The sequence below is a fragment of the Schistocerca nitens genome, chromosome 9 (genome assembly GCF_023898315.1).
Source record: "Schistocerca nitens isolate TAMUIC-IGC-003100 chromosome 9, iqSchNite1.1, whole genome shotgun sequence".
NCBI classification, from domain to species: Eukaryota; Metazoa; Arthropoda; class Insecta; order Orthoptera; family Acrididae; genus Schistocerca; species Schistocerca nitens.
Window position 1 is genome coordinate 215,117,971 of NC_064622.1, and position 23,130 is coordinate 215,141,100.

At 43.9% G+C, this 23,130-nt stretch overlaps 1 protein-coding gene across 1 annotated transcript in view; it reads left to right on the forward strand.

Moving 5' to 3' along the window:
* Positions 1-961: 961 nt before the first annotated feature.
* Positions 962-23,130, forward strand: part of LOC126204133 (RIMS-binding protein 2-like) — a 1,140,279-nt gene continuing 1,118,110 nt past the window's right edge. The window contains exon 1 of the mRNA XM_049938546.1: positions 962-1,069. The gene's annotated coding sequence lies outside the window, so the exon portion shown is untranslated. The remainder of the gene's footprint in view (positions 1,070-23,130) is intronic.

Here is a 23,130-nt window from a genome sequence, read left to right on the forward strand (position 1 = left end):
ACTGAAATTAGTGTGAATCCTGAATCCTCCCTGGTGATGCTGACAAAGTTTTATGACTTTATTTGTAAAATTATAGACACTGGAAATTAAAATGTTCTGTGATGCCTCTCCTGCTCCAAGTCTGCCTGTTTGACGTCCTACCCCCCTTAACCACAGATAATAGCTGTGATCGAAAACATGACTGGAATGTATATTAAAGATGTCTCTTCTCAACAACTCCTTCTGTATCACACAGGAATTCTTGAATAGAGAAAGTTAGACATTCTAAGGAATTGACAAATTATAAATGAATTAGTGATCTGTTTACAGATCGTATTTGATTTATTCTGAGAATCTGTCTTATTCTTTGACTTCTGTGAGTTTTTCTCACATGGGGTTAAAATAGTAACGTATTACACATGACTTTTTCTGCTTAGAGTAATCTGGGTCTAGTAACTGGTACTGCAAAGTTGTTTAAGTGTTGCGGATTACATTTTTGCAGTTTAGCCGCTGGCTGCGTGGCTACCCCTGAGGCGATAATTACAAATTAGAGCCCTCTGATCAAATAAGACGGATGGTGGACGGAGCAACTACTCCCGAAACGAATACAGATAGAGGAAACGCTACAACTTTGAACAGTTTTGGCCCTAGAATGAATCCCTGTGGGACCCCCGGAGTGACTGGTGTGGCTGTCTGGCCGCGGTGGTTGGCCAGACTGGCGCCCCGCCGTATTGACGGAGGCGCCGACCCCCACCAGCGGCTGCGCGCGCGCGCACTCTCGAACACACAGACACACACAGAGTGAGGCAGCAGCTAGCGCCGCACGCGCCGCCTCACGCACACGGCGTACACACGGCACGGCCAGGCCTCAGACAGCAGGGCGGCGCGGCAGTGGCGGCTGCAGTTCGCGGAGGGCTCCACAGCGCACTCGCGTCCACGCACGGTCTCCAGCCTGCACTCCAGACGCCTGCCGGCAGCTCACTCCTCTGCCAGCAGCCACGCAGACTCGGCCGCGCCGCGCTCTAGGACGATAAGCCGCCACCGCCGCCCCCGTCTCCGTTTCCAGCGCCTGCCCCTGGTCGTCTTACAGGTAAGAGCGGCGAGATTCCGTCGCTTTTGGCGAATTTTGGCCCCGCGCGCGGGCGCCAGCATTGCTCGGGCCCGCCAGCTTGCGTATTGATTCGCTCCCGTCAGCCTTCCCCCACCTGCGCGAATTCACCCACACTCGGGCTCACACACACGCGCACACAGTAAGACACGGATACGTATACTGCGGACTCCGCCATTGAACTTTTGCCAGCCATAGTAACACGGCACAGCACGCACGAATCTCTATCGCGACTGAATACTGGAATTGTTGCAGACACCTGCCTGACGCTTCTTCTCAGCACACATCTCTCTTTGCTGTCCTTTGGAGGGTCACTCGTGCCATACTGCTGAACCTGACACAGAAATTCGACACTGTGAAGACGCACGTGCTCACTTATCGTATCGTGAGTAAAGTGTCCTTCTCCCTGTATTCCTCTTCGCGTTGTTTGCAGTACTGCCGATTTCGGCGTATGAATCTCTGAACAAATCCCTATTTGGAAATCATCTCACTGTAACACTGAAAGATCAGCTCATTAATATCGTCTTCAGAGTGGAATAGTGTCACTGCCACACAATGCACTTGCTTACTACGTTGTCCAACATGCTCCTCATCTTGGACACAGGGCATCCGCGACTCTTGTTATTAGTTTCATTAAACTGCAAATCCAATTTCATAAAAAAGTATTTTATTTAACCACAAAAGCCGGTCTTGTAGCTATTACTTAATCAAATAACCACTTTCCTTCCCTGGCAAAGTTAACTGTCCGTCATGGCTGTCGTTTCAACGTATTAAAGAAATTCGGCAACTTTTGCCAATTTACAACTGTAATACCACAATTACATATTTGTCATCATTTTGAAACATGAATTATGAATTTAGCAGCTCCTTTCTGCGACGCTGTGTGCACGTTACATTCAAATCGTGCTACTGTGCTGTTAGTACTGTATGCAGTGGCAACGCGTAATCGACGTTTAACATTCATTTGTGTAAGAAACTACATCTACTGTCACTCTACAGTTCATGTATAGGATGTCTGGAAAATATCTCAAGCATTAATTGCAATTTAAGCTTTTCCTTTCGCACATCTGCAGCATTCAAAATGAAATCGACAACACGACTAAAAATATTTCACTCTATTAAGCCAGCTGAAGATGGGCGAAAGCATATATAAAGCCAAGAAAATTAGTTGTTTGCTGAATGTCTTCAAATGATATAGTAGCCTACGACATTCCAACCCAAAATTCTACGCAACACAAGTGCTCGACAAATTCGAAAACCATGCATGCCTCAACATTGTATTTAAAATTACGAGAACCTTTTTGACATAACAAAGACAATTTACAATTTGGCGCACTTTCGGTTTATGCGCTCACTCTTTCTCATTCTTTCTGCATCAGAATATTACTAAGTGTCATTTTACGTAATTTCCAGGGGAAAATAGGCTTCGTAAGTGCATTTCTACAGAACTATAATGAAATTCGTATTATTTCTTGTAATCATAAAGTAATAACATCCTTTACTTAATATTCAACTGTTAAACTCATTACGGCTTTTAGACTGTTCGGTCGTACCAAATAACGTATCTCTCTGTACAGTTTGCCCTGCAAAGTTTCGTTATTACATTAAGTGTTGAATACATGGTAAAGTACATCAAGAAAAAGTACATCAACACATGTCGCAAAAATTGGTTCACTTAACTGTCACATAAATTAATAGTATCCTTTCAATAGTTGAACAGTCGAAATAGTAGACGATTCTGTGGGAGCACGACAGTCGCTATTAAGTGGAGGGAACGCTCCCGTGACCTACTCGCAGCTTCACGCGGCGCCCACCAGAGGATGCGTGCCGTCGCACATCATTCACAGCCGCTATTGAATTCGGCTGTAGAGGTCAGCGCCCCCAAGTAACCTGAAAACGCCTCGATTCATAAATTCTCCCCGCGCATCTGTACGCGGAAAATGAAGGCAACGAGAATATTCCACGGCCTAGCAGTGTAAATTTGGGGAAATTTCAAAAAATTAATTAAAGTTTAGGGAGAACAAATAAAAACCTTAGAGTTTTCACGTGATATTGTAATTCTACCAGAGACGGCAAACGACTTGGAAAACCAGTTAAACTGGATGGCCAGTGTCTTAAAAATTGATTATAAGACGTGAAACGAGGGTAATGGAGTGTAGTCATACTAAATCAAGAGATGGGGTGGGAAATACATTAGGAAATGATACACTAAAAGTAGCTGAGTCTTGTTCTTTAGGTATCGAAATAGCTGACGATAGTAGGAATAAAAATAATACAAAAATGCAGATTAGCATTTGAGAGAAAAGCTTATCTGAAAAAAGAAGGATATTAACAACTTGTATGAATTTAATTCTTAGGAAATCTTTTCTGAAAGTACACTAATGTTCAGAAAAAAAAACAGAACACCGTGAACGACTAGAGATGGGACGTTCATATTCACAGGGCATGAACATTAGCATTTTCTACAGAAATGATAAGCATTTGAATAATGTCGGCCCTCGTGTCCAAGGTCAACATTGATGTCGCGGCGCAAACCTCCTTCCGCTAAAATGTCGTTGTTGCTATGAACCGAAGGTAATGGAGCAGTGTGACTTGAGCAGACGCGCAGAATGCCTCACAGACATTTGCGCGAACCGTACTATAAAATCAGTAAGTTTGGTAGAGGGTGCACTGTTAGCATGAGAGGATGTGATGCATCCATCCGGGAGATTGCTGCTAGTGTGGGACGAAGTGTTTCGGCAGTGCAATGGGTGTGTTCAGAATGGTTCAAGGGAAGTCGAGGAGATGGGTCAGGTTGCACCACCTAGACCACTCCCTGAGGAGACTGACACCGCATCCGAATGGCATTGCAGGACAGATACGAGTCCTCTTCGTCTCTGGCGCAACAGTGGAGCAGTGAAACACATCGTACACTATCATGGGTAGCAGAGGGGCGCCGTTTATTAAGGCTTAGGTTACGTGCGCGTCGTCCACTTCTCCGCCCACCTTTGCCGAATGTTCAGAAACATGCTAGACGGCAGCGGTGTATGGAACGACGTCACTGAGGACAGTAGTGGCATCAGACAGCGTTTTCGGACAAATTCAGGTTCTCTTTGTTTGAAAATGATGGCCGCATTTTTGTTCGCCGCAGACAGAGCGAGCGACACCACAGTGACTGCATTCGCAGAAGACATACAGCGCCATCTGAAGGCCATGTAGTGTGGGGTGCTATTGGGTACAACCACAGATCAGAGTTGGTGCCCAGTGTGTCGTAAGTGAATGACATCCTGGGACCCGAAACCATACACTTTCTGCACAACAGCCCAGCCGCCATTTTTCAGCAAGTAAGTTCACGACCACATGCTGCTGCACGAACACTTGCCTTCTTGGTGTCACAAGGCGTCAGTCAGCCTTTTGCCCTGGCCCGCCACATAACCAGACTTGTTACCAATGTAAAATGTGTGGGATATTGTGAAAGGTTTGGTGCAGTGCTGTAACCCAATGCCAAACACCATAGACGAACTTCGCAACCATGTGAATGCAGCACGGATAGCTATTCCACAGGACGCCATTCGCACCTTGTACGCTTCGATGTCATCACTTGGCGGACCCTGTGCCTGCTACGCAACAGGGCACGTGCTGAACCGAGGTGACCGACTTAGTAATCATTTCTGCATAACATACTAATGTATATGTCCTGTGAATATGAACGTCCTATCTCTAGTCGTTCAAGGTGTTCTGTTTCTTTTCTGCCTAAGAGTGTATTTGCATGCAGTGCAGACTCATACGGAAGGACGAGACAGGGAAAGAATAGAAGATGCAAGGATTCAGAAGCACGTTGAAGATTAGGTGAATAGTACCGGTAATTACTGAGGAGTGTACTGAAATCCGTAGGAGAGACTAGAAAATTACCAAACAAGTTGACTCAAAGTAGGGATAGATAGGGTAGACATATCTTGATGTATCAAGAAGTAGTTAATTTGGTAATGGTGGGGACTGTGTGTCTGCGTAAGGGTGTGGAGCTTGGAGGCGGGAGATAAAAATTGTAGGAGGAGTCATGAGTTAAGACAAGGGTGTGCTGCAGTAGTTACGTAGACATGGGGAAACTTCCACAGAACGGACTGGCGTGGGGAGCTTCCACAAAACAGTCTTTAGACTGAAGGCGTCAACAACAACGTCAGTGTCAGACTGATCAAAGGCACTTGTCTGTCAATTGAGCCTCTCTTCACAGCAATGCACCTGTTACACGATTTTTCCAGTGGGTAGATTCATACTCTGAAGACACCTGCGAAATAGCCATCTACGGCAGCCAGAAGTTCCTCACCGGGCTCAAATCCTTTACCAGCCACAAATTTCTTGCAAGTTTTGAGTACTTTAAGAGCAGAGGCTGCTAAATATGGTGAACAAAGTAATTATTCGAACATCTCGTACTTCAAATCTTGCAGGTTTCCCTCCGTCAAAGCATTTTCTGCATTTTCCTGAAGAAAGATGTTTTTTTCTGTCCAATCTGGGCTAGTTCTCACGCATTTTTTATCCAGCTGCTTAATATTCACAAGCAACTGTACAACCCTTTGCAACGTAATCGGCAAGAAGGAAGCACAACCATCCCAGTAGATGAAATGGATTCGTGTTTTTGCCTCAGGTCTATCGACTTTCACCGAGTGATTGCAGTTTCATTTCCACTGTGATGCAGTGGACCCAAGTCTCAGATATAACAGCAGATCGTCGTACGAAGCTGTTGAATATGTTTCAGTTGGTCCAAACACAGCCCAGATATTGGTTCTTCGAAACTGTATCAGTGCAGTATTCTACAAATGCAGCACAGAGCGAGCTCGTAGTAAATTGTTCAACCGGAATACGCAGTCTTCTGCCCAATGATGTATCTATGGCGTCAGCGGCCTCAGTCGCAGATCCCCCATTACCATCCGTCAACATTATTGTGCCTCTGTGCTTCCAGTGTGGGAGACTTATTCAGGCGCCCGTTTCGTAAGTCTTGAATATGAAGGAGCAGACAAAACTCCAGCTACAAAGGACGAATGTCTGTTGGACGTATTCCATCCAAAGTTAAGAGTTTTATTACATCACAGCATAATATTTGTATTGTTGGTGATATTGAGGGATAGGAAGAAATACCCTCGTGCCCCCCGTCCCCTCCACCATTGAAATAAATTCGAATCCTTGCTGAGGGACAAAAATTGAATTTAGTGCAAATAAGCCAATGCAACAAAGTCGTACCGTTGATCAGGATGGCATTGAAACGGAAGATGATAAAATGGAGAATAAATATTAGACTGTTTCGCTGAAGATCACAACGCATATCTCATTTTCGATCACCGCAAGATGCTGAAATGACAGAGGACCTGGAAGTCAGCTGAGGTTGGGCGAGAGAAAAGAACCTCCTGTATCTGATGAGGTGCCTGATTCTACAGCGCTGCCCGTTGGAACAGCAGCACCATGAAGGTAACAGGCGATGAACGCAAATAATATTCTTTGGCGTAGCTTCGCAAGGAATATTAAATTCGTGCAACAAAAAGCACGAGATACAACATTTGGGAAGATATTGAAGAATAATATGATCAAAGACCATGAACCAAAAACATTATTTAAGTAACCAGACCATAAAAAATAAACCTGTCCCATGCTACCCCGTATAATGGGGTAATTTAGGACGCTCATTGAATTTAGAACCGAAGTTCCATATTTCCCTCTATTGGGGCAATTTCGTACGCAAACTATCTTCCTAAAAAACACTCTTGCTCAGAAATTCTTCTTGCATGTTTAGGTAATATTTTACACATGGCTACAAAATAATTTACACATGTTCAGAAAACATTTGAGAGATGTTTATAAGTACTTTGACACACATATTTAGAAAGTATTTTATGAACAATGGCAACCTACTCATAGCATAAATCATAAATCTGCAATATGTTCTCGGTGAATAAAAACTTCCCCGTTTCTTCTCTAGGAATCTCCAACACTATGACAATTTGGTGTCCATAGTATCATCATCTGGAATCACAGGAAAAATAAACAAAGATTTGTGCACTTAATATGGGCACAGAAATCTGAATTTCACTTATTTAGCAACCACCTCTTTTACGATTACGAGAAACTGTTTATTTAACTGTTTCCTCCCAATCATGTGTTTATTCTCCAATGTTCAACATGGTATGTTAAATTTGCTTGATGCCTTTCTGTATGACAGTTTTCCTGATCTTATACCAGCAACCGCCTTTTCCAGATTTTGAGGGTCGTAATTGTACCTCGGAAGAGCACCAAGCCTCCTATCATATGTCCGCGGAAATGTCCGACATTTCTCCCACGTATGAAGATATCCGTGATTAGTTTAGTAGAAATTAGTGCAAGCGAGGTATGCGTACAAACTACATTCACATTTCCTTCTTCACATTTAAGTAAGTAAATTTCTTCTCTTCTCTTCTCTTCTCTTCTCTTCTCTTCTCTTCTCTTCTCTTCTCTTCTCTTCTCTTCTCTTCTCTTCTCTTCTCTTCTCTTCTCTTCTCTTCTCTTCTCTTCTCTTCTCTTCTGTTCTCTTCTCTTCTCTTCTCTTCTCTTCTCTTCTCTTCTCTTCCTCTTCCTCTTCTGCTCTAGTACATTGGTGTAATTATTCGCATGAAGATAACTAGCAATAATTTTATACAGCACTGAAGACTGCTACACACCACAGTCCCAACTTCGAAGCGCAACAACGTACGATCGAATCCGTTAAACAACACCTAAGGTGTAAACAGCAAAACGCACGCGCGAAATAAAAGCTTTCATTCACTGATGCCAATGTAAGAGAAGAAATATGCTGCTCCCCTCCTAATTTCCCCGTCTTAGTTCATGTGGTTGGACATCCACTTGATAACTTTTTAGCACAACGACACAATCTAGATAGGAGTAACGTCATCAATATTCTACAAACAAATACATTTTGCATAGTAAACTTCCCGTTCATAAAGCGCATATGCTCGTTGACAAGACTGTGTCCTGCATCGTATAAGAAGCAGAAATAACTAGCAGCACTCATCGTCATTCGACACTGGCAGGATGTTGGCCTATCGAGACTGCTGTTTAACGTTCCGTGGTATTACTCCTCGGGTTGGTCGAGTTCCATCCGAGAGAGCAGAAGTGTAGTCGCTCGGCTGTGTAGGATTTTCAGTAACGTCACGTACGTTCAGTCATCAAATGGGCAGGTTTACAGCAAGACAAGTATCCACATGGACAGTGCGAGGACGTTAGGAGCAAAACACACTGTCAGGATGGCGACAACTGTTGCGTTTTCCCCTTGCGCGGAAAACGAAGTCATTAGAGAGGGAGCGCAAGCTCGGATTTGGGGAAAGATGGGGAAGGAAATCGACCGTGCCCTTTCAAAGGAACCATCCCGGCATTTGCCTAAAGCGATTTAGGGAAATCACGGAAAACCTAAACCTGGACGGGCGGAAGGGGTTTGAACAGTCGTCCTCCCGAATGTGAGTCCAGTGTGCTAACCACTGCGCCACCTCGCCCTGTAGAAAAGCGCCAACGTTGGTGGCGCCCATCGACAACAGTGGACTTAGGAAAACCACCAGTCGTCTTTTCAGAAATGTCCCGGTTCTGCATACATTATCGCGAAAGACATATCCGACTCCATCACATGGCGCAATAGTATGGTTGTGCCATTACGTAAACCATGCAATCACCTCTGGTCTGCGTAGGCGTTAATTTGGCTAGCCGATATTACATTTCTGACGTGTTAAGGCTGGTGGCTGTCCCCCTATCTGCGAGATGTCCGTAACATTGTCTTTCAACAAGATAACGCAATACCGTATGTTTCCTGGGCTGTCCTGACCAATCAACGACAATATCCGACAGTTGCCTGGCCAAGACGTTCAGCAGCTCTCTCTCGACTATTGAAAACATCTGATCATCGGTTCAAAAAATGGCTCTGAGCACTATGGGACTTAACTTCTCAGGTCAACAGTCCCCTTAGAATTACTTAAACCTAACTAACATAAGGACATCACGCACATCCATGCCCGAGAGAGGATTCGAACCTGCGATCGTAGAGGTCGCGCGGTTCCAGACTGTAGTGCCTAGAACTGCTCTGCCACTCCGGCCGGCCTGATCATCGGTTGCCGAGAGACTAGCGTGCCATCAGTCGCCAACCTGTACGGTTGATGAATTCTAGCACAGAGTTGCAGCAACAGGAAATTTCGTCCAAACTCAGTGCGTGGCGATGCTGGACCAGGTTAATGCTGTTGCTGTGAGAAGTGTCAACTCTGTGTGCCAATTTGTATCCTCATATCACCTCCAAGTTCAATCGTACACTATAAGACTAAAAAACGAAGAACCAAGAAGGAATTATTGGAATAGGACGGAAATCGGCAGTTGCTATACACATGCACAGACAAACAAATGATTACAATTTCAGAAAAACAGTATGATCTATTCAAGAGACAGACCTCCACAATTGAGCAGATCAATAACGTGTTGGTCCACATGCAAGCAGTTATTCGGCTTTTCATTGACTCATAAATTGTTCCATGTCCTTCTGAGGGATATCGTGCCATAGCCCCCAACTGGCTTTCTAAACTTTCTAAATTGGGGAGACATCCAGCGACCTTGCTGCCCAAGATAGGGTTTGGGAAGCACGAAGACTAGCAGTAAAATCTTTCGCCGTGTGCGGGCGGGATTGTCATGCTGAAATGTAAACACAGGATAGCTTGCCATGAAGGACAACAAAATGGGGCGTAGAAAATCGTCGCTGTGCTGTAAGGGTGGCGCGGTTAACGACCAAACGGCTCCTGCTAAGAAAAGAAATGGCACTGCAGACGATCATTAGTTGTCGTCGGGCTGTGTGGCGGGCGGCAATCAGGTTGGTGTTCCACCGATACCCGGGGCATCTTCGCAGCTCATCGGGTCGCATCACTAAAGACAGTTCTACTCATTCTACGGCAGCCAACGAGACTCTATCCCGAAGATCCTCTTGAATAAATCATCCAACTTTTCTGAGATTGTAATTGTTTGTTTGTCTGTCCAAAAACATCATATCTACCGATTTTCGTCGCATTCGGATAATTCCTTCGTGGTGCGTCGTTTTTTCTCCGTCCCCTTATAGAGTATAAACAGGTCGACGTTTTATCACGTACCAAGATGCTGAATTTATTCCATTCCATAATATTAATGTAATTTTTATGGTTCCCTTATGTTCCGAAAGTGTATTGAGTGCTGTATGTGAATACAACTGTTAATTTTGTGTTATTCGGAATTAAAAAAGTTTTGAAAGAAACTGTGCCTGTTGAAATCTGTGTGCTTGTTCATGTTTCCAGACAAATGTTCCTTACGTGACGTCTACGTTTTACGACTTACATGATTCATATTTTAAAAAAAACCAATGGACGACTGGTATTTAATGCCCCGATGATAGCGACGTCATTACGCACGAAGTATATGCACAGTTTGCGGAAGGAAATCGGCTGTGTCCTGTTGAAAGCAATGATTTCAGTATTTAAGAGATACAGGGAAGCCACGGAAAATCTAATCTGGGTAACCAAGTGGGATATGAAATGGCGTCCTCTCGAATGTAAGCCCATTGACTTCCCACTGCCCCTGTATAAATGTTTATTTATTTTCACAATTATTTCATCATCCAACAAAATTTGTTGAAGGTCTATTCGCAAAGTAAAGTCTGATAGGTTGTGAAATGGAAGGCAGACTGAAAATCAAAAATGTTTTATTTGCAAGAGTGTGGTACACCTTCGACCTATTTCTCTACATAGTCGCCGCACGGACTTATACAGTTGTCGTAACGTTGCACTAACTTTGCAGTGCCCTCGTCATAGAAGGCAGCCGCCTGTACTTTCCGCCATTTCCATGCGCTGGTCTGCAGTTCGTTGTCTGTGCAAAAACGTTATCTTCGTAGCCAGCGGTTCATCTGAGCAGAGATGAATATCAGAGGGAGCCAAGTCTGGTTTGTATGGCGGATGATCAAACACGCCGCAGGGGTCTTTTCAGTGCCCCTGCAAGGTGCGGCCGAGAGTTTTCATGAAGAAGAAAATGTTCGACAGGTACGTAATGTGGTGTTTCACGAACTCAGGGCCCGCATCTCGTGGTCGTGCGGTAGAGTTCTCGCTTCCCACGCCCGGGTTCCCGGGTTCGATTCCCGGCGGGGTCAGGGATTTTCTCTGCCTCGTGATGGCTGGGTGTTGTGTGCTGTCCTTAGGTTAGTTAGGTTTAAGTAGTTCTAAGTTCTAGGGGACTTATGACCACAGCAGTTGAGTCCCATAGTGCTCAGAGCCATTTGAACCATTTGAACGAACTCAGGCGGAACCACACAGTGGGCACTCATACACTACCGTTCTAGGCAAATTTGCGAGCTCACTATGTCCTCAGAATTCAAAAAACCGACGTGACGCAATCCATAGGCACACTGGAGACACTGCCCTACACAACTGTACAAAGGTTCGTCAGTTTCACTGTCGTTTCCATTTCGCGACCTGTCGGACCTTACAGACCGAATAGCCCTCGTACAAGTAAAAAATGCTGCTAAGCTCGTTAAGTTGGCTTCAGGGGTTGAAATGCATAGCCTTCAGAAAATATCGTTTTCGTGAAACACTATTGGCTCTTTTACCTACGAAGTAGTAAGTGAAATCGTCAGGGGGATCCCAAGTTAATTCCACATTTCTAGATTTCCAGAAGGCTTCTGACAGCGTTCCTCACAAGCGGCTTCTAATCAAATTGCGTGCGTGTGGAGTATTGTCTCAGCTGCGCGACTGAATTCGTGATTTCCTGTCAGAAAGGTGACAGTTCGTAGTAACTGATGAGAAGTGACCGACTGAAGTGGAAGTGATTTCTAGTTTTCCCCAAGGACGTGGTGTAGGGTTAATCTATATAAACGATGTACGAGACACTTTAAGCAAATTTTAGCAGGTGATGCTGTCGTTTACCGTCTCGTATATTCATCAGAGGATCAAAATCCGTCGCAAAATGATTTAGCAAGGTATCTGTATGGTGCGAAAAGAGGAAACTGACCTTAAGGAACAAAAAAATTTGAGGTTCTCCACATGCGCAGTAAAACAAATCCATTAAATTTCGGTTACACGAAAAATCACAGAAATTTAATAGCTGTCTGATCAATTAAATACGTTACTTACTTAAATATTGATCAGAGACCTTGCAGATCACCCACCGACCTGACAAACTGCTTCCAGCTGTTCTTGCTCCGTGCAGCTTACACCCAGTTGGCTGTGAATCCTCGGCATCTCGTTCTTGATCGTCCCTGGTGCCACCTTCCTTCTGACCTTCTTACCAACACTGCTTCTGGAATAGTATCAACTGTCTAAATACCTAGGGAATGCAATTACGAACAACTTAAATTGGAACTGTCATAAAGAAAATATTGTGAGGAGTTCCAACCAAAGACTGGTTTAAATCAGCAGAAAGCGCAGAAGATGGAAGAAATCTACTAAACAGATTGCCTTCAGTCAGTTTGTCCAACATCTTCTGAAGTATAATTGCACTTAGTGGGGTCCTTACTGGGTAGTATTGATGGAGGACATCGAGAAGGCACAAAATGGCAGCTCGTTTCGTTAAAAATGGGTCAAATGGCTCTGAGCGCTATGGGACTTAGCATCTGAGGTCATCAGTCCCCTAGAACATAGAACAACTTAAACCTAACTAATCTAAGGACATCACACAACACCCACTCATCACGAGGTAGAGAAAATCCCTGACCCCGCCGCGAATCGAACCCGGGAACCCGGGCGCGAGAAGCGCGAACGCTACCGCACGACCACGAGCTGCGGACTGTTCCGCACAAATGGTCCGTCGTTGCTCTGTATGGTATTCGGTTAGGTGGCGAGGAAACCAGCGGGTACACACCTTTGCGCCTTTGAGTACCCAAAATGGTGGACGAGTGTGCCTGTAGAGACGTCCAGTTGAGCAGCAAGGTGTTTGACTGTCATCCGTCGATCGCTTTTGCTCGCTGCCAAGTCTCCGTAGACACTCTGCTTGGAACGCACCTTCGATAAGGACCCCATTTTGAAGGCTGCGTATAGCACCGCCTTCGATCGGAACTCCATGGAACTGTAGGGGCTGAAGCGTGAATATTCTACGATGTCTCGCAACAAATTCTGCACTTTAACGGAAATTGGACGAGAAAAAAATGTGTTGCATTATTTATTTAACGCCCTAGTAGATTCGTTTCTTCCTTAGAAGCAAGATTTGCTACTGATTCTTTTCCTTTTTTAAGAGTGGAAATCAGCCACAGCCTCTGTGATAACGACATTAAATAGAATTTGAAAGTTAATGCAATTTTGCCATATGATGGCATGATGGAGATCGTGGCTGTTGTTTGAAGACAAATGTTGATGGTGTTGGGACAGACTTGGTAACTTGAACAAATCTGCATTTGCAGCCCATATTGCTGAAGAAAATCATTCAGTGGGAAACATTGAGGACAACTTAAAAAATTTACATCTAGCAGAAAAAGAAGCCACTATGAAAATGGCTCTGAGCACTATGGGACTCAACTGCTGAGGTCATTAGTCCCCTAGAACTTAGAACTAGTTAAACCTAACTAACCTAAGGACATCACAAACATCCATGCCCGAGGCAGGATTCGAACCTGCGACCGTAGCGGTCTTGCGGTTCCAGACTGCAGCGCCTTTAACCGCACGGCCACTTCGGCCGGCAAGCCACTATGAATATATTAGAAAAAAAATAGAAATACACACACACAAAAATAGCACCCCAGACTATATCCTTAATGAACAAACAGAGTTAGCTAACACCCCTTTCTTGAAAAGTTTCCAAAAATTATTTTCCAAACTCCAAAGCAAATAATATTAGTACGCCTATCTGCAGATCAAGTAGCAAATTTATATGTTACTATAATTCTCATGGCAACGGCCTTGCCGCAGTGGTTACACCGGTTCCCGTGAGATCACCGAAGTTAAGCGCTGTCGGGAGTGGCCGGCACTTGGATGGGTGACCATCCAGCCGCCATGAGCTGTTGCCATTTTTCGGGTGCACTCAGCGACGTGTTGCCAATTGAGGAGCTACTCGACCGAATAGTAGCGGCCCCGGTCACAGAAAACCATCATAACGTCCGGGAGAGTGGTGTGCTGACCACACACCCCTCCTATCCGCATCCTCAACTGAGGATGACACGGCGGTCGGATGGTCCCGATGGGCCACTTGTGGCCTGAAGACGGAGTGCTTTTTTTATAATTCTCATGATGCTAAATGTAATTAAATAATGTACTATTTTACCTATACAGTGCTATATATATGTATAAAAATAACTTTATAATTAATGTAACAATATCAACTCAGAAAATCAATATCTCTGTACTAGTATAAAAGGCATTACAGTTGCGTAGATGAATATATGATCCTTTCCAAACATAGGACACCATCGTCAAATGTTACGATATATCATAGCATCTTTGATGCTCGTATGTTTGTAAGCTCTTTGTATGTATCAAAACATGTAGTGTGTGGTAGAAATCTTCTCAGTGTCAAATCTAAAATGTTCAGTGAGAAAAATTTACGTGTGCTACAATAAGAATGCAGTGGGAATGTATTCACATCTGTTGGACGAATGTTATGAAAACGAACACTCCAAACGGACATTTCACGTAAGTCACGTGCAACAAAAATCTGTAACGCAACCATCTGTGTGTGGCGTGTTTATAATTATGTATTATTTATATTTTAGGAAAATTAATCTGTAAAAAAAAAAACACACCACATGTCATAAAGAAAGCGTGTAAACCGTCTGAGGATGAATCACAACGATTCCAAACCGGTAACGGTACCCTTTGAATAAAGGAACTGAAAGTAAATTTGTGGCTGGTTGCTGTCCCAACACCATCAACATTTGAAGGTTAGTTTTCCTGTCGAATTGGTATCAAACGTAAAGCTTATAAACGAATGGCTCAGAATTCAAGGGAGGTTTTGACAAATATATAAGAAACTATCAGCCTCGATTGCGGTAATGAAACCAACCTTTAGCTAGGTTTCAGCCCAAGTGATTGAGCCTCCTTCAGAAGATAAACCTGATTCTATAATGTGTCTACGAGGGCATGGTCTAGAAAAAAAAACTAAAACAGCCTGAATAGGCCGTCGTAGACATATTATAGAGTCAGGTTTATCTTCTGAAGATGGCTCAATGAGTTGGGCTGAATCCTAGGTAAAGGTTGGTTTCATTAGCGCAATCGAGGCTGATAGTTTCTTATATATTAGAGTAACACGATTGCTGACTGGGCTGCAATGTTGAAAGTGCTAAAAGTTTTGACAAGTATTAAAAAAAATCACGTGTAACGGACTAGGTATGTATTATGTTCCCAATTCGAGTTGTGTTCTCTGGGTCGCTGCCGGAATCGGCTCGGCTCGCTACTGGGGCGCAACAACAGGCGGCCCACCAGCTGCTTATCCTGCGAGCTTATCGATTGAGGCCCGAGAACCGTATTTCGTGTCAAGACTGAGCACGCGCACACATCGATTAGTCGCTGCTGGCCCATTGGGACGTCGGTAATAGCGCAATCTGTGCCCAGGAAAGCAACGGGTTACACTGGAGCATTCTAGAAGCCGGCCCAAGGATTACAGGTTTTCCTCCCTATACCAACACCCTGTAAATAGCAGTAAAGTGCATCGCAGGGGGTCCTCTTCTCCAATTCCGTGTATTTAAGTATCATCCTTCCTTATTTGATGCAGTGGCTTCCACGAGGCCCTGTGAGCCAAAGTAATTTGGTCATAGAATGAGTCACTGTGTAATTTACAGAAAGATGACAAGAAAATTTAAAATCAAAAGGAGAAGACCACAAAAATTTAAAAAAAAAGACACAACATTTCAAAGCAGTATATACGATTGGCTTTCAATAAGAAACGCAATAATTTTTTTTTCTCTGCCAATTCCGGTTGAAAAAATGTGGAATTAGTTGTGGGGCATCGTGGAATATTCTCGCTTGAGCCCCTAAAGTTTCACGAAGTACTGATAGGTGGCGGCGCTGTACGTAATCTTCACAATAGCGTCTGTAAACGAGGTGCGTTCGAAACAGAGAGCTGTCACTGGCTTTCTTCTGGCGGAAAACCAGAGCATTGCAGATATTCATAAGCGCCTGGCCTGCACAGTGTCTGAGGAGACCTGGCAGTGAACAAATGCACTGTGAGTCATTGGGCGAGGCGATTGTCATCACTGCAATAAGGTCGCGCCAACCTGTCCGATCTCCCGCGTGCTGTGACTCGTGCAATGTTGGAACGTGCGGACACTCTCATTCTAGGTGATCGACGAGTCATGATCAAATACCTCACTGCACAATTGGAGGTATCTATTGCTAGTGGTGACACACTCGTCCACCAGTTGGGGTACTCAAAGGTGTGCGCCCACTCTGTTCCTCGCCACCTAACGGAAGATCATACACAGCATCTAAGAATCATCCGTGCTTGCCCATTACGCGGCTGATCGTAACAATGTTTTGCAGAACTTCGTTACAGGCAATGAGACATGAGTTCATCAAATTGAACCGGAAACAAAACGGTAATCCATTAAGTAGCGCCATACCAACTCCCCTCTGAAGGAAAAGTTCAGAGGCGCATCGTCAGCCGGTTAATCGCGTGAGGTGACGCAGTGGTTAGCACACTGGACTCGCATTCGGGAGGACGACGATTCAAACCCGTGTCCGGTCATCCTGATTTAGGTTTCCTTGATTTCCCTAAATCGCTTAAAGTAAATGCTGGGATGATGTCTTCCCTAACTTATGAAACTCATGATCTTCCTGACTGGTTCCTTTTCCCAAATCAATTCGACCAACCTCAGCCGGTAAGGTCATATCGTCCGTCTTCTGGGGCTCTGAAGAGGTTATTCTATTTGATGTCCTCCCTCATGGTGCAACGATAAACTCTGAAGTGTGTTGCGCTACCCTCAGGAAGTTGAAGAAAGAAATTCACCTTCTTCGTTGCCATAAAAATGCAAACTAACTTCTCTTTCTCCATGTCATGGCCTCACACAATTCAGAGCACCAGAAAACAGCTCACAAAACTTTATTCAAATGTTCTTCCTCATCCACCCTAGAGCTCAGATCTCGCATCTTCCGACTTCCATCTATTTAGTACAGTGAAAGATGCACTCCGCGGGAAACAATACGCCATATAAGCCCTCCCAGTAAAGTGGCCTAAGGCCATCGCATGAACGGAGATTATGTTGAAAAATAGTAGCCAAGAGAGTGGGGAATAATGTGGTGAATTGGAATCCTGAATAAAATCAAACAACTTTCAGAAAAAAATGTGCTTCATTATTTATTGAACACCCCTCGCAGTGCGAGAAACACCTTCCAGTCCAAGGCTCTAATCTACTACGAACAATTCCTGTAAGGAATTGATAGCTGGATGCTTAACAACGTAGGTTTGAGAATCTGGAATTTATCATTGAATTATTTCAATTGCGTTGTAAGCCTGTTGACAATGAAACATGCAAAATAGCGCACATTGTTCTGTACATTGGTTAAATAAGGGTTATCCAAGTGCTCATGAAGTAAATAGGGCGGTCCTTTTCTAGTGAGTAGAATTCATTAACCACAAATCTCATCAGGGAGCGCGTCTAGAGGAGTGACAGAATTCAGTAGAGTCTCCTAGGTAGCTGTCGAATTGATTTTCCTACATTAAGAATGTTCATTGTGATTGCCCTAAAATATGATACCCTAGGATACAGTACTGTGAGAGAATGCAAAGTAAACAGGCTTTCGCTTTTCAAATAGTTCAAATGGCTCTAAGCACTATGGGACTTAACATCTGAGGTCATCTTTCCCCTAGACTTAGAATTACTTAAACCTAACTAACCTAAGGACATCACACACATCCATGCCCGAGGCAGGATTCGAACCTGCGACCGTAGCAGCAGCGTGGTTCCGGACTGAAGCGCCTAGAACCGCTCGGCCACAGATGCCGGCTTTCGCTTTTCAGACATAGCATTTAGTTTTTGGGTAACATCCCGAATCTAATGGTTCTGCTTCTGCATCTATATCACATCTATTCTCTGCAAAATATTGTAATGTGCATGACAAAGGGCGCTTCACTTAGCACCACTTATCAGACCATTTCCACTTTCCATTCATATATAGAGTGTGGGAAGAATGGTCATTTCCTTAAAGTCGCTGTGCGAGCTTTAAGAAGTCTACGGAAGTCATAATGGGGAGGAGGAGGTGTTGTAGTACACTGCGCATCATAATAAGAATCACTTTTTCGGAATCCCACAATTGTCTTCCACTGCGATGCGTAAATTTTAAATTTGGCTCAAAAGTCCCTACAACGTTCCTATGTAACGGTGAAAAATCGTGGCACCCGGCGAGGTCACACCCGGGCTGGACAGCAAGGTGAAAGGCCAGGCCGGCCGGTGTGGCCGTGCGGTTCTAGGCACTTCAGTCTGGAACCGCGTGACCGCAACGGTCGCAGGTTCGAATCGTGCCTCGGGCATGGATGTGTGTGCTGTCCTTAGGTTAGTTACGTTTAAGTAGTTCTAAATTCTAGGGGACTGATGACCACAGATGTTAAGTCCCATAGTGCTCAGAGCCATTTTTTTTTAAAGGCCAGAGCTGGCGTCGGATGTGTGGCAAGTGGTTGCCCTGCTGCAGGCGCCTAGGGCTACTTGCAGGTTTCTCTGTAAAGGCATGTTTTTAACATTCTCAATAAATGTGGACTGTCGCCACCGAGGGTTTTGCCGAAGAGGGGAGGGGGTCTTCGAGAGACGTTTTGGAGTTTTATTCACACATGTGTCAATCTCGCACCCATCCATGATCACGCCACAGGGGGGGGTGTGAAACAGGAACACCCTCTTCTGCTTCAGATCACGTTCAAATTTGCGGATGAATAGGAAAAACAATCCTGTAGCGTTCGAATACAGCATTACAGGGATGCAGTTTGACACAGCCATATCGATTAAATATCCAGGCGTAACGTTGCAGAGCAGTATGAAATGGAAAGAGCAAGTCAGTTTAGTAGTGGGGAAGGCAATTGCTCTTTATATTGGGAGAATTTTCTGAATGTGTAACTCAAAAATAAAGTAGACGGCGTATACAACTCCAGGGCGACCCATTCTTGAGTACTGTTCCAGTGTGTGGTATCGCCACCAGATCAGATTAAAGAAAGATATCAAAGCAATTCAGAGGCGGGTTGCTAGATTTGTTACCGGTGAGTTCGACGAGCACGCAAGTGCTTCGTCAATTCAAATGAGAATCTCTGGAGGGAAGCCAACGCCCTTTTCGCGAGACACTATGGCGGAAATTTAGAGAACTGCCATTTGAGGCCGACTGCAGAATGATTCTACTACCACTAATGTAAATTTCCCGAAAGGACCATGAAAATAAGGTGCGAGAAATTATGATTCGTACGGAGGCTTTTAGACAGTCGTTTTCCCCTCGCACTATTCGCGAGTGGAACAGGAAAGGAAATAACTGGTAATAGTACAACATACCCTCTGCCATGCGCCGTACGGTGATTTGCGGAGTATGTATGTAAATGAAGATACAGAAAAAACTTTTAAAAATATGGGAGTAAGTGTCTAGATGAAGCCGGCACAGGAATTTTGCATGTATTGTGAAGCGGCGAAGAAGGCCAAAATATACAGGTCTTACACAGAAAAGGGAAAATTTTGAGGCAGTGATTTACTGAGACCAGAGCAGCTGTCACGCTCAAGGCGTGCATTTTGAACTTACCGCCGTTACGTTGCGCAGCACTGAACGAAAATAGAGGGTCAAATGTTGATATCAACTTTTTCACCCGTCGAACGCGGTGTGATGAATGGGAGCTGATACAGATCGAGAACTAGATGCCAGCTCTATATTTTGGCCCGCCTATGCTGTGTCGGGAGGGATGTGTGTCCCGCAGGTCATTTGAGCGGGAGTGAGACGTATGGGAGAGCGTGGTGACCCATCAGACCCTCCCTATTCGGGATCAGCGGTGAGACCACCGCGGTCTCCACCACGCTACCTGTTACTCACGAGGCCTGCTGCTGCTGTTGCTGCTGCTACTGAAAGGGAAGCAAACGTGCAGCGTGGACTTTTCCAGAACCCGTGCCGTTCCCACAGTGCTGCTGTGCAACCACCACACCACAGTACCACCGTACTTTACGAGGTCTGCCTTATAATTTTTACAGAAAAAAGTGAAGAAAAATATTGATGCGCATATCGATTTATTGCTTGTCAGAATATTCGGCTTTAAAATTTCTACAGTTCTTCTTCATGGGTTAGAACCAATGCTGGGAATATTATTTTTCCTCAGGTGTTGCTAGCTCTAAAACACGATTTTGGAAGAATTCAGCAGCATCTTGAGGTGGTCAACATCGCCGTCTTAATGGAACAAAGACAAGACGCCGTCAAACTCCTACGCACGGAAATCAGGCACATGTCTGTTCCGTCTTCACAAAGTCTATGTCAGTCCTTTCCTTGATCGACTCTCCTTCTTTTGTGGTTATAACTCAGGATTTCCTTGCGTAGTCTCAAATCTCTCATTCCAGTTTCTGATTCTCTCTGTATTTATTTACTGCATCATTAATACCATGAGCATTCAGCTCTTTTCGAACATCTTCACTCATTATTAAATCTCTTCTTTTGTAACCTGTTACTGTCCTCAAGAATCTCATTTCTGTGCTTGTATTTTGCTGTTTTTTTCGTATTTATCTAGCTGTTGCTTACATACAACAGTAATAGTATCACCATAGTTTTACAACATTCAATTCTTTTATATTTTCGATTTTTGTAGTTAAGTGTTCTGTTTATTTGCCATTAAATGACAATACCAGTTGCACTTACATTCTTCCTTTTTATAATGGCCGCTGTGGTACTGGCATCTATCCTGTCTGCCGCACTTTCAAATACGCGCGCCCCCAATTACGCCGCCACGTTTCCTACAGCCGCCACCGCGACACGGGGGCGCTGTCAGGAACGGTTACACCACTGGTGGTGAGATACAAGCATCCCCTCTCCAGAGCTCCAGCAGTGGGTGCACTGAGTCCGAGCTTTCATGTGCTGACCCCATTTTGTGTGTTTGCTAGTTGAATAACATTTACAGACTTCCGCAGTGGCCGGGGCTCGACATCTCCTGAATAGACATTGTATTGAAGAGTGACAGATTTATAACTCTTTTGTATCTATATGTATTTCAACATTTAAATTTACTGTTAGCGCTGACGCTGCTACGACAGCAACAAAGTTATGTATTATTTTTACAATTTGATATTAGATGTAGAATAAAATAATATCTGAACTCTCTGTTCGAGAACAGCATTTGTTCCTCACTCCTGTATCCACTAAAGAACCACACAGCGTGCAAAGGAACGTCATAAAAGTCAACAAGGCCATTCTGCAGTGGTTACGTGCCTATCATCGCGGGAAAACGGCTCTGATGCCCGAGCGCGGTCGTAATAATGAAAAATACAAACATTAGTACAACTGGTTCTCTAATTTTACGCCATGTAATACTACACTTGTGGGACTTGCTAGGACCATCTTCCTTAAGCTAGACAAGGAATTAGTGCTGTTTATTGTTCCATATACTGCTTCAAAGTTGTGTAAATTTTCATATGTATCATTACCATAATGATAATTCAAGTTGCAGCTGAAAAATTTGAAATGTGGCAACTTGTACAATTACTATGTTGTTCATATGTATTTTCGACCGTATTGCGTATTTATTTACTTTTAAAGGCCTTAACTTTCATCTTGTAATGAAAAATTTAGATTGTATTCTGTACATATTTGGTTTAGCTGATGTCTTGGAGGTAGTGTTCACTTTCTTGTATATTTTATTACTTTGCGCCTGCAAATAGCAGTGCACCTCGATTGGTTTATCTAATAATTCCTGAATAACTATCTGATTTCCAATATTAAGGTCATTTTCAGTATATTACAAAGAATGGATGTCTGTCTGTCTTCTTAATTGGTTTCTGTCTCTTCTGTCATTTTCTCATCAGTATCCATAACTATTTTATTTTTACAATTCATTATTACCTATAATTTATTTCGATGAACTCCATCGAAAGCATTTTCAAAATCTTCGAAAGCGAAGTTGGTTTCAAGAGTACATTCTCAAAAAGTATGTCAGGCGATAAATCAGGTACATACGGGTAATGTGAATTAAATTATAGCCGGCCGGAGTGGCCATGGGTTTTGGCCGCTACAGTCTGGAGCCGAGCTACCGCTACGGTCGCAGGTTCGAATCCTTCCTCGGGCATGGATGTGTGTTATGTCCTTAGGTTAGTTAGGTTTAATTAGTTCTAAGTTCTAGGCAACTGATGACCTCAGAAGTTAAGTCGCATAGTGCTCAGAGCCAATTGAATTCTATGTTTTTCTTCGATACAAAATGTGGGTTTTGTAAACAAATAATTTTGCTGTCAATGGCTGTGAACCGCAAATACGAGAAGTTAATCAGTTGTGTACCTGGCCAGGCACGTAGTTTCGCAAATATCGTTTGATGTATCGCGTGACGGGTGACACTGTAGTGATGAATACCGACGCGACATTTTCGATTGTTTTTTCTGATTTCATCGATGACCTGTGACAAACAAATTGTGGTATACCACTTAATGTCGCACGTTCTTCGATTCCGTAAAATAGAGGCCAAGTCGTCACCATTGTGTCGAAAGAAACAAACGATCATATCCTGGAAGTGCTTCGCGAATGAATTACTTGTGCTGATTTCGTTTCATCTTGGACTACACAAGCGGTTGACTGACGTTAAGTTACCGACTAGTACGAATATAAACTAGTATCGTTTTCTGTCTACGAATTTTGCATTTCCACAGCAGACTTTTCTGCTAGTTGTTTAAAACTCTTCTGGCCGTTTTTTGCAACGGCTTAGCCAAGCCTCCGACCCCTGCATAAATCTCCTTTCGAATTTCTTCGTTGCATTTCCTCCTCCACTTGATATTTCAATTTTGTAGAGGGTCTTCTCCTTTATTCTCTTGAGTGGAAGTTGCCAACGATGTATTTTTTGGCTACTGTTCATTGTCTAATCTCGTCACATACCCATAAAATCTCTTCGGTGATGTGCGTGGGAGTTTTAATTCGCTCCCTCATTTCTTTATT